Below are 13,906 nucleotides of genomic sequence, written 5' to 3'. Positions count from 1 at the left end.
ATTTTTCTCTATTGTTTTCATTAACTTACTATAATTATTTTTTATCTTCAAATTATTTTTTATTTAATATAAGTTATAATCACTTTAATTTAATAATTTAATAATTTTTATGTTTGTTTATGTTTTTTTATTTCATTTAGTTATGTATTCTATTATATATATATATATATATATATATATATATATATATATATATATATATATATATATATATATATATATATATATATATATATATATATATATATATATATATATATATATATATATATATATATATATATATATATATATATATATATATATATATATATATATATATATATATATATATATATATATATAATTTTAAACCATTTATTTTGTTTATTATACTGAAATATATAAAATATCTAATAATAAGTTATTTTATATCAAACCAAGTACTCACACGATCCCAAAGAATCCCATTAACCTTCCTCCCACGACAACCGGTTTGGTAAGGTTTTTCAATTTTTATTTTGATTTTCTATGCATCTTTGACATGTTTGATGAATGTATTTGTGTTCAGAACATCCATTAAACAGGTTATACGTTATACATGAAAGCTTTATGGCCTATAGCAAGATACGCCATTGTTAGGGCAAGGAAGGACTCATCCTTCATTTTCACGTATGCATGCATTTTTAGACCATAAGGACACGTCCATTGAACTCGCATCATTCGATTTAGTTGGTCTGGGCTATTTGGTCCTGCGTTTTGGTTCGTTATGCAAGTTTTGATATGGTTGCTCGTCGGAGAAGGTGACTGGAGGTCATTATTTCGGAGGTCAAGCTTTTCCTAGTTTTATTTGACTCTTGCGTGGCACTTTCAGGAGATTAGATCGGCCAGTCAAAATCAGCACTTCCTCTCTCCGCTGCTGATTGGTCACGCGTGCACTACCTGGGCCCCAGTTTGACTCGGATTTTGAATTTCACCATTTATACGTGTTTTCATATATGTTGTTTGTTGTTTATTATGTTAACACAGAACGAAAAATGGCCTAGTGGTGAGAAGACACGTCTTAAGGTTACAGGGGCAAGGGCACAGGTTCGATGCCTACCTCTTGCGTCTATTTTTCTTAATTTTCTTGAATAATTGTGATTTCAGATCCCATGTAGCTGGTTCACACACACGTAGGGTGCACCTCCCTTTTCCTGCCGCTGGATCTGCATGAGACTAAATCTAATGCTACTGATGATGCTTCCCCACGATATATCCTCAGGGATCACCCACATCTGATCCTAACAACCTTATTTATTTGTCTATTTATTTATTTTGTTTATTTTATTTTATTTTGTTTTCTATCTTGTTCAAATCTAACCAACCATTAATCATTGAATTAGCCACTAACCACCAATTAACAAAATGATTTAGAATTAGGTTATTTTATTTTTTAACAAATCCTTTTTTTAATTTAATTAATTTAGTATTTTAATTCAGTAACCATTTAGTTAAACAAAAAAAAACACCAAAAAACAATTTCCTCTTTAAGTTTTAATTAGTTTTTTTATATATAATTCTAATTAACTTAGTAAACTTTAGGGTTTAATTTAATAACTATTATTTTAGAATTAGGACTTCTTTGTTAAAATTGATTTCTAAAAAACTCAACAAAAAAAAAGTATTTTTCTTTACTAATTAGGTTTTAACATTCTTCTAACCTTTCAAATGTTTATTTATTTATCTTTTGTGGCTTTATTCATATTTAAAATTCTAGAAATCACTGTATAGGTCGCAAGGATATTTTTCTAATAGCGTAGATTTACTTTTCTCGCACATTTACTTTTCCGCACCTCCAATTATGTAACTGCCCCAAAGCCATGTAATAGTTTAGGGCTTTACTTTCTGCTTTTACTTTCCGCACCTATATGAACTGCTATAAAACTGCTTAGATGTATGTTGATAAGCTTGTATGGCAAGATAAAACTGAACATAGAATAACCTTAATTTTCAAGATAAATATTTAAATTAACACACTTCTCTTCACACACTATCCTTTAGGGTAACCCTCTCTTGTTACCTTCGATTATATGGTCATGTCCCTCGAGCATAGGGATACCTTTAGCAACTGTTGCCCACGATTCAAATCATCATTGTCCCTCCGATAAAATATCATAGTCCCTTCGAGTTTCCTACAATTAAAATGATCTTGTCCCTCGATTACGCTACGATTAAATGATGATAGTCCCTTCGAATGCTAAGGTCTCCCTAGAATGTTACCTTCAATGACCATACAACGACCCTTCGATGTCCCTTTACATCCAATGCATATGACTACCTACCCACAAATGGTATGGATAGTAATATCACTCAAGAAAAGCCTTAAAGTCTAGGAAAGGCCTTACAAACTTAGGGTAGGTAACTCGTGATTGCTTGCTCAACTCAAAACATTCAAAATACTTTTCACACCTCGCATTTCAAAACACTTTCAAAGACTGCACTTTGTATACATTCACACGAGAATCATTACAAAGTTAAAGTTCTTTTACAAAATGTTTTTTCTAAACACACATTACACTTTCAAACATTTAAAACAAACAAGTGAACTAAGCAATTACGAGTCCATGGATACAAAGGGTGCTAATACCTTCCCTTTGTATAACCTACCCCCCGAACTCAAAATTTTTTAAAGGTCTTTCGTGTTCTTTTTGCCTTTCCTAAATTGGATAAAATAAAAGTCGGTGGCGACTCTTGTGAACCGCAACATGTTTTGGGAAATAACAAAACGAAAAGTCAGTTCTCCCACCGTATTACACTCCTCTTCCTCTGCTTTCACGTATGCTGAGTTCTTCTCCTTCTTCCTCTTTGTTTTCTATTTTCTTTTCTTTCCAACTTCCTTTAATTATATGAAAATAAAATTAATTTAGTAAAGCCTATTTACTTACACCTCTCCTTTACTAACCATCACACTAAGCCCAAGTACTTTATTTTTCATAATTTTTTTCCAATAAATCACTAAAACTCCCAATAATCCAATTAATTATTTAAATTCCAATTAAATCAAATAATAGAAATTATGGGGTGTTACAACTCTCCCCCACTAAAAGAGTTTTTTTCCTCGAAAACATACCTCAAGTAAAGAGCTCAGGATAAGAGTTCTTCATCTGACTCTCCAGCTCCCAAGTAACATTACCATCAGCCGGTCCTCCCCAAGCTACATTGACCAATGCTATCTCTTTACCCCGCAGTTGCTTTAACTCTCGATCTTCAATCCTCATAGGCAATGTCTCAACTGTCAAGTTGTCTCTCACCTGTACATCGTCCACTTGGATCACATGAGAAGGATTCACAATGTATTTCCTCAACTGAGACACATGAAACAAATCGTGCGAATTCGCAAGCGTCGGCGACAAAGCAATATGATAGGCCACGTCTCCTAATCTTTCCGTAATTTGAAACGGACCAATAAAATGCGGCGTCAACTTCTTTGACTTCGGAGCTCGACCAACACCAGTCATAGGAGTAACTCTCAGAAATACATGATCTTCCTCTCGAAACTCAAGTGTTCTCCTCCTCTTATCATGGTAACTTTTTCGACGACTCTGAGAAGCTTTCATCTTCTCCTGAATCATCTTAATCTTTTTTTTAGTTTGTTGAACAATCTCCGGTCCAATCACAACACTGTCACCGAATTCATATCATCATAATGGCATCCTACACCTCTTACCAGATTCTTCTAATATGGTGAACTTTGATAGTTCAAGCTTGAGTTCAGGGTTGTTTTCAAGTGTCTCGGGAAAAGTTTCTTCTTTCGATTAAGGGGGGAACTAGTTCTCTGTAACAATAATTAGTTCTGTAAGATAAGGGAGTATTAGAGGATAGATCTGAAACAACATGTAACCCCTAAAATAGGTCTCTAAATTTTATTTTGTACAAGCTATTAAGCTCTGTTAAAGAAACTGTCTAATTGTACAAGCTATTGAGCTGTTTTAAATGTACAAGCTATTGAGTTGTATTAATTGTATAAGATATTGAAATGTGTTATTGATGTAGTCTCAAATATGAGTATATGATTACAAAGTTTACATGTTCTTAATTAAACTTGTGTTGATCTTATTGTGGTTTTATTCCAATCTCCAGAATAAATTGTAATTGGGTTATTTTAGCCAAAATTTGCCAAAAGGGGAGATTGTTAGTTCCATTGTTTTAGGTTTGGCAAATTTTTTGTTAAAGCATGGCTGATGACAAATGCTGAGCAAGATGTCGTAACATCTTGATCATACTGATAGAATAGAGTTTGAGCTTAAGTGAAGATATATGTTCTAATAGATATCATGACATTCTGAACCAGAACATCAGTACATGTTGTTTTAAATCTTGATAGATTTGATTTAGTTTTTGTAATATTTCTTTTAGATATATGTAAATAATATTCGCAGATCAAGAAGGTTTAATTTGGAACTATAGAATAAAATCCTTAATAGAATTAAAGTTTCTAAAATTAGATGATTGGACAATTTAGAAAACTTGAAGATTTGTTCCTAGATTCAAAAAGATCTCTTTGCAGACTTACTGCAACTCTCAGCTTGTGGATCAAGTAAATTTTGAAAAAGGTTATGAAGCCCATGGACTGCTGAAGAGTATTTATAGAGAACCCTAGACCTACTGAAAAACAATTTCTTACAATTGCAAAATTAGGGGAAGTCTTGCTTATGAAGTTATGAGAGTCTCTTGGGTGTGTGCAAGTCACCCACGTATCTTTTGATACGTTGTGTTAGACTGTTTGTTGGTTGACTGTTTGTCAAATTGTTGTTGTCACTCTTTAAGCTTTTAAGCATTGAGTTGAGTATTGTTCTTAATTGAAGCTTTTAAGCAAGATCAAGTATTGATATTAGTTTAAGCTATAAAGCAAGACTAAGTATATCGTATTGGAAGAGTGGTATTCTTTTATCACTAGTTTGTGATTAGTTTTGTCACTAAGACTGTGACTTGTTTCAAAACGCTAGTTGTGACTGGGACCGTTTGTTTATCCCTGTGGTGATTAGAGGTGAGATGTCGATTTCTCATATCTAGATATTGATATTTAGGTAGAAGTTGCACTAGGTAAGAATTAGGAGAGAATTTGTAAACTAAGACTGTTTAGGCTTTGAACTACTACTTCTAATAGTGGATTTCCTTCCTGGCTTGGTAGCCTCCAAATTAGGTGTTGTTGCACTCAATTGGGTTAACAATTATCTATGTTATTTACCATTATGTAATTGTATTATGCATGCTCTTCTGTTTTGTACATATAGGTTCTGTCAACTGATGATGTCATGACATCTGTCATGAGATTATGATTTTTATTGAGACACTAATCTTAACTTGTGTTTGAGTGATGAGGGATCATTTTGTAATTTGTGTCAGCGTAAATACAGTTTCGATTGTTCAGATCTGGTTTCACTCTGTCTATTCAACAGATGCTGTAACATCTATCTTGTCATCGTGTTTTGATGTTGAGGCATCAGTAGTGACAAATGGTACAAGTGCTAAAATTTCAAGAATCATAAGCACAATATAATCATAGAGAGAGTAAGAGCCCCTCTTCTACCCTTTCATGCAAAATATCCATCTAAGACCTTTCTTCCCAATTACCTCATTTCTTAGCAGTAAATTATGATTTTGATTAAGGTTGGTGGTTTGTGTTCTTCTCTCTACAAGTTATTGCCTCTTTCTCCTTTTTTTTCTTGCCCTTTTTCTATAATTCTCCAAAATATCACGTATTGACACAATTAGGATTTCTTAATCTCTTTAAATTCCAAAACCTTATATAGTCTTTTAATTATATTACTTTGGCCCAATACATCAAATTTTCACCTCATTGTTCCTTTATTTCTATTAATTCTAATTTCCACTCCAATGCCTCTATTTTCTAATTATTTAATATTATTTTAATTACTTAATCCTTTAATTAAATAATTAAACTCGATTCTACTAACCCCAATCATCACATACACATGCCAAATTCCTAATCCTCAATCAAATGCATATAAAATTCATCTAATTACTTAATTAAAGCACAAAAATAATTAAATAAATAATTTAACAAAAACGAGGTGTTACAGATCTAATAAAACGACAACTTACACAATGCACCGAATGATGCGATGGTGGTTTAAACCGCCCCTACTAAATAAAGATCAGCTCGCACCATTTTAGATTTTCAATTAATTCCTACTCTAAAACAATTTTTCACTCATTTATTAATTTGGGTGTTGGAGCTATAATCTTGTAGGTCCACCCTCCAGCCGCCGCACTAAAATAAATTAAACAAGACATATTAAACATTTTTATTACATAACTAATATGACAATTAATTAAATTTATAACAAAAATTAATTATAAAATATTTTAAATAATTAAAATAGGTGAAAAAATAATTAAAAAGGAATAATTGTATATAGTTGAAGAAGGGAACAAAGTTCAACAATATTATCTCTACGAATATTTATGAACAAAAGATTTCAAAATCTTATAATAAATGAAATGAAATATACAGAGTCTTCCTCCATCTTAAATCGTCATCATTTTGTTCCGTCTTAAATCGTCATCATTTAATTAATTCAAAAGTGAAACAAAAAAAATAAAAAGTGAAACAACAAAAGAGCACATGCTAAGAGAATTATATTGAAACAAAATATTCTAAAATATATATATTTATATATAAAATTGACTGGTAATTGGTGAACTAATTAACTATAAATCATCTAATATCTATTTTTTAAACATAATCAATAATTAAGTATATTAATTAATTAAAAAATTATTCTCTTATATATATATATATATATATATATATATATATATATATATATATATATATATATATATATATATATATATAAAAATTAGTATGCTTTATTAATTTTTTAATATATAAAGCATACTCACAAGTCAATTTTTTAATTATAAATCAATTAAAAAAACTAATTAATTAACATTTTCTCTTATAAATCAATTAACAAAACTAATCAATTAATCAATTGTTTCATTATAAATCAATTAACAAAACTAATAAATTAATCAATTGTTTCATTATAAATCAATTAACAAAACTAATTTGATTAAAAATTTGATTTTTTTTCAAAAAGATCTATTTTTTATTAAAAAAATAACTAATAATACTAATTGATTAAACTTTTTTTTCTTAATAAAAAATGGTTTTATATATTTAAAAAAATTAATTTTTAATCAATTAATATACTTAATATTTGATTTTACTTCAGAAATAATTAGACTAATTCCTATGTTTTATATATTAAAAAAATCAAATTTTTATTCAATTATTACCGTTTATGTCTTTCAGAAAACAATATTAGATCTTTGAATATGCTTTATATATTAGAAAAAAAAATCAAATATTTGATCAATTAGTATACTTGATTGTTGAATGTATTTTAGGAAAAGTTAGTTTATTTCGTAGGGATAAGATAAAATGACACTAGGTGTCAAAATTTAATTTAACATCAAATCTTAACCGTTAAAAAAATTAATTAAATGGTAATACTAAATAAAACAAAATAATTAAAATATATAGCTTATTTTTCTCCTAAAAAATAGGTTATCTATATGACCATTTGATAAGTACTATTAACGGTTCAAATTTCATTTTATCCTATCCCTATTTCATATGCTATATATATTGAAAATTAAAGATTTTAATCGATCTATATTTTTAACTATTTTTAATTTAAAGAAAAAGATAAATCCTTGATTATGCTTTATATATTGAAAAAAATTAATTTTTCTAATCAATAATTAGTATCCTTATTTGTTTATTATACTTTAGAAAAAAATATCTATTTTTCATATGCTTTATATTTTAAGAAAATCAAATTTTTAGTCAATTAGTATGCTTAATTATTGATGAGTTAAAAAAATAGATCTTAGAGGATTTTTAAATTAATAATTTGTCAATTAGTTTTAAATTTTATATATAAAGATATTTTCCTTTTTGAAAATATTTTGTTACAATATATTTCTCTTAGCATATACTTTTTGATTATTTTATAGTTGTGATTTAAGATTGAGAAAGGTTAATTGGATTTGGATCTCATATAGTCATATTTTATATTTCTTTCAATCTTAAATCTTAATAATTTAATTAATCCAACGATGAAGTAACAAAATTCCACATGCTAAGAAATATATATTTAAACAAAATATTTCTAAAAACGAAAAAATAAAATTAACCGCTAATTGATAGTATATTTAACTATAAATCAACGAATATCTACTTTTTAAAGACAATCAACAATTGAATATACTAATTAATTAAAAAATGCTTTTCTTTCAATATATAAAACATGCAAAATAATCTAATGTATAATCAACAATTAAGTATAATTGATTAAAAAAATAATATATAAAACATATTAAAAAATCAATTAATAAAAATTTGAAAAATATTAAATCAAATTAAAAGAAAATATTAAATCAAATTTTCATTAAAGAGAATAAATTTTGGTGTGAATATGAATGTATAATAAATTTAAAATTAGGTTAGCTCGAAGGAATCCTATAAAAGAGAGTAAATATTAGGGAAGATAATTGATCTCACCTGATTACATTATAAAATATCCAAAAACCTCCATTCTGAGTTTTTGATTATCATTAACAACAAACCTTACTTCTTTTCCGTGTTTTCTCTCAGGCTTCATCATTGCAGTGAAAATCTAAGTACCTACACAACAACAAGGTTTTTTGTTATTTACTTTTGGTATGCATTATTTTTTTTCCGTGATTTTTTTTTCTCAAAATACTATATTTGGAATTACTAATTGGTAAAATCACCATGGTTACATGTATGAATGTTTGGTATTTTATGATTCGTATTATGACTTTTTATTTCTTTTACTATAATTAGATGCGGTTCCATTGACTTTAACCTAAGGATTTTATCCTTCATAATATATCACAACTTTGATGATTATCTGCTGATATAACATTCTTTCTATAAAGCTGCAAGGAAAATATAATTCAGTTTATAAATGGCATCTACACCTGAACAAAAAAATGAAGGGACAATTGCATCTAGGTTGAGATCAAGTTCTAGAAAGACACTCCAAACAAAAGGAGTTGAAGGTAATTTCACATAAAGAGGAACAAGAACGTTCAATTCAACATGGAGATGAATTGCAATATTATTTATTATCCTCGCAAGGGAGAGAAGATGTTTTGAGTGGTACCGTTTTACCGGAAGTTGTTGTCCTTCCATGCAGTCATGTCTTCCACATCAAATGTTTATCTGCATCGCTCCAGCTCACTTATGTCATTGATCCTTCGTGTCCAAATTGTGAGAAAAATACTTGCATGAAAACGAACACAACATCTGATTTAAGGAACAACTAATCACTATTTTTTATTAATTAAAAAACAATAATAAAATTTTCTCTTTTCTACTTTATTATTTTTTTGGTAACTTCTTTTTCCTACTTTATTGGAACCACCACATGAATTCAATTAAAAAAAGAAATTAAATTTTAAATTTTCTCTCTTATTAAATATTATTTAAAGTAAGATTTTATATCTATTTTCATGCGAGTATTTTGTGATACTGTTATCACACCACTTTAAACTTGAACCTTTGCTTATAATTTTACACTACAAGAAAATATCAACTTTTTTTTTGTTGGTAGTAGAGAGGGCCTAAGCTCAAGGAAAAAAAACTACACTTACACCCCATTAGCTGACGAAAACCTAATGGCATCCTCCACGAAGAATTTAAGAACAGACTCAGGAATAAACTCAAAGATACTTAACTATGCTCGGGTTTTCTTGCCCATTTTAGCGAGCTCGTCGGCACATCTTTTGGCTTCCCTATAAACATGCTTCACTTCCACCTGCTCAAACAATTCCAGCAAGTTCTTAATGCGAAGAATCAAGTTTCTACCTGCACTATTCTGCACCAAATCTCCATTTAAGGCTTTGCAAGCATCAAGCGTATCCACATTCACCTCCAATCTACTATAGCCTTTCGAAACCGCGATATTGAGCCCTTCAAAAATGCCCCAAAGCTCAGCCAAAAACGCGTTGCATATGCTAACAAACTTCGTAAAGCCACACAACCAAAGGCCATTAGCATCACGTGTCATACCCCAAATTTGCCCTCATTAGTGTCAAGGGGTCAATTCTTAGTCTTATTAAACTTATTAGATTTTGTTATTAGTGCATTTAGCTAGAAATATAAATCATTATTTTAGTGAAAGTGGAGATGTATATGTTTGGGTGGGCTTACTATTTAAAACCAAGATGAAAGGCCCATTTAAGAGTATTTTTGTCTATTTAGAACGACATGATTTCTAATTAAAGGGTTGATTAAATATGAACTATTCAAATTTTGTCTACAAATATATATTCCTGACTTTACCTTTTTATTTTTTACAAAAATAACATATTTATCTTATCATAAATACTATTTTGTTATTATTAATTAATATTATTGTATAATTAATATATTAACTATTACTTTTAAGATTTAGTATAATTTATTACTTTTAGAATTTTAATCTTCTTTTAATATTTGGTAGACTTTTGTCATTTTTTTATTAGGATTATTATTTATTAGAATGTCATTTAAAAATAAAATAAAAAAAAGAAATCTTTTAGAGTTACGGTTACTATTTTTTCAATTAGTAAAGAAACTTTTTTAAAAAAAAAAAGGAGTATTAATTCAAAACAAAAAAAAAAAGAGAAACCTTTACGGTTACTACTTTTTTGCAATCAGTAAGAAAGTTTTAGTTTACTACTTTTATTAGAATTAACATCAATTAAATTTTATTATTATTAAGTTTTATTAGTAGCTTTTTCTATTATATTAAAGTATTAATTATTAACTTAATTAGATGTTTAAATCGTTACTATTATAGAATCAAATAAAGGAGAATCTATTTTTTTTATTATATTGCTACTATTAATAAGTTAATATCATCTACTTCTTTTTACTAATTTTAATATTAAAATTATTATTAATTGCTATTGACTAAGTAAACTAGGGTTTTTAGAACCCTTCCTTCTCCAAGCCACAAGCGGCCGCCGCACACCACCTTCATCAACCTCAGAACCTAATTTCTTCTCAAACAAACCCACAAGACCCAAACAAACAAATATAGAAAAGGAAAGATTTCATTAAAGAGGAATAAGTATAAATCTGAAGAATATTACAAACAAAAATCTGAATTCATAATACACAATAAATCGAATCAAATCCGAAATTAATTTATAATTAATTTTACAAATAAAATCAAGAACCTTAATCCATAAACAAATCGGAACTAAATCAAGACTAAATCAATTTGAATCAAATACCTTAAATCTATTTCCTAATATATTTTTATTCAAAACACTATAAATCTGAACCTAAAATCAACAATCATGGAAAAAAAAAATTGACGAAAAATTAAACACAAAAAGAAGGAGTAGAAAGTGATTGTTGCGGGAGATCCTCACTACGAACCCAAAGCCGTAACTTCAAAGCAATCGGCCGCCGCCACTCGATCTGGGTTTCACGTCTGAAATCCTAGATCGCTGTTGATCCGAGTCGTTCTCCTTAATCTCCATCGCGCCATCTTCGTCATCTACGAACCTGAAACACGAAAAGGGGTCAACAGGAGAACACCCAGAAATCGGAAGAGGGATTTGCAAGAAGGGTCGCAACAAAAGGTAACCACGATTAAAATTTAGCTTGAATATTTGAGATTATTGTTGTTTAGATGCATGTTTTGGGGTTAGGGGGATGATTTAAGGTTTCTGGGTTTTGGATTCATGGATGTTGTTGTTGTTTTTTTGTGGAACGAAGAGACAGAGGCAAGAGGGGGGAGGAAGATCGTTTAGAGAGAGAGAGAGAGGAAAACGTTGGAAAATGAAATAAAATTGGAAAAAAAACATAATTAAATGTCTCTCCACCTTTCCTTATTGTTATTAAATAATGTGCATCTATTTTATCATGTACCCTCGGTCCATACTAAGTCATAACCATCTATTCGAATTACTTTAGATCAAACGTACCTAATTATGTTAGCACACCGTAACGTCCCTGGTCCAGTCTACACTGGATCCAGCGGATTCTTTCTAACCAAAAAATATTGTTTAGGCCCAAGCCCATGCTGTTAGCACCCTCTGTTTTACTCTTTTTTACAAAAGCTATGTAATTCACACCCCATTTTCCTTATTGGGTCTAGATCCACTTCTGGGCCTAATTATTTTCTCTAATACACCTACAAATTCCAAATTAGAACCTCCTGAATCATTTAATTAACTAATTGTTTAGGTTAATAATTTAACCGTATTTTCATAATTATTAATATTTAACTAATTGGTATAACTTATAAAATTAACCCCATGCATATTTATATTTATAGTATTAATTTATTTCTTTTACTAATTCTAATAATATATCTTCGAATCTCATTTTTTAAAATTCAATTATTTTAATATTTGTATATTTATATTTAAATTTCAACATTTATCAACATAATGTAAAATCTATATAAAATTTCAAAAATAGGATTGTATAATTGCTTTTCTTATTATACTTCGAACCACGCCCACGATCACCTTAATTTCTAAACCGGACGAAATTCAAAGGAGAATTCTAAAGTAATTACACAATCATATAAAAACAACCAACCAAAAACCCGAACTACGAATTGGGACTCTGATTCTCCATAAGGAGATATGTAGGCATTCAATCGAAAATTGAAGCGAGTCCCCTAATAAATAAATAAATCCTGTTTCTTTTAAAAATATGAAAACAATGCTTTCGAAACCTTAGAAAAAACCTAGATCTAGAGGGGGTCCCCTTGAGTACAAGGGAAATAAAGGGTGCCTAACACCTTCCCTTTATTTAATTAACTCGCGAACTTAGAATCTCTGAAAATATAGGGTTATCCATTTAATTCCCTTCCCTTAAGATAAAAATAATGGTGGCGACTCAAAAAAAATTTAAGCCGGTTGCTACAGCTGGCGACTCTGCTGGGGATATCCTTAAAATAGAGTATTCCCTACCTTTAGGTCTAGGTTTTCTGTTGGGGTTTTTATTATTTTTGCGTTTATTTTTCATATTGTGTTTTATTTATTATATTGTTTTATTTGTTATTTTGTTATTTATTTATTTTTCATATATGTATTGTTGGTGGGATCATATTTCAAATAAAGTGAGAAACATTAAGAGAAGGATTGTCAATTGGCCAAAGGGGTTTAACATCCCTACGAGTCTTTGCGACAACTTCGCCTAGAGTCGGTCGAATTCCGAGAAATGTCTCAAGAGGGCTCGCCTCTCTTGGAGTCAGGACTTAGGATTTGACCAATGACTCTTTGTACCAAAAATAAAACATCATGGTGAGACCTTGCATGACCTATGAGATAAGTCTCGGTCTACAAAGAGGCTCCGCTTAAGGGAGGCTCCTGTGCCTTTCCCTTTAGCGTTATCCGTGATACCCTTAAGAAAATCACCCTCATGGGGAAGGGTAGAATATCCGTAGGACAAACTTAAAAGCCTACATACCAGGGTTACTTTCTGCCTATTTCATTCTCAAGAAACCCGCAAGGTTTCTCTTTTGTCTATCTATCCCAAAATCGATACAGGGTATTACTACCCTAGCCTCTTTAGGGTAGTCACTACCGTAAACTTGTATGGGGTGTCCTCGTATTATCTCAAGAGTGGTATACGGTATTCGCTACCCTATCCTTTTTAGGGTATTCACATTAAACCCATTTAAGGTGTTTGCATTTCAATATATTACAAAAAAAACGCGTATAGTGTATTACTATCCTAGCCTATATATGCGTTAATTTGTCTGCCTCTCCTTAGCCTACAGGGATTTCATTAGGTTATATGACATGACTAAAACCAAGCCTCCTTTGTCAATCATAGACCCCTAAACCCACACATGAGATTGCATTGCAT

The sequence above is a fragment of the Vicia villosa genome, unplaced genomic scaffold (genome assembly GCF_029867415.1).
Source record: "Vicia villosa cultivar HV-30 ecotype Madison, WI unplaced genomic scaffold, Vvil1.0 ctg.000951F_1_1, whole genome shotgun sequence".
Classification (NCBI taxonomy): domain Eukaryota; kingdom Viridiplantae; phylum Streptophyta; class Magnoliopsida; order Fabales; family Fabaceae; genus Vicia; species Vicia villosa.
Note: the sequence above shows the minus strand (reverse complement) of the source record.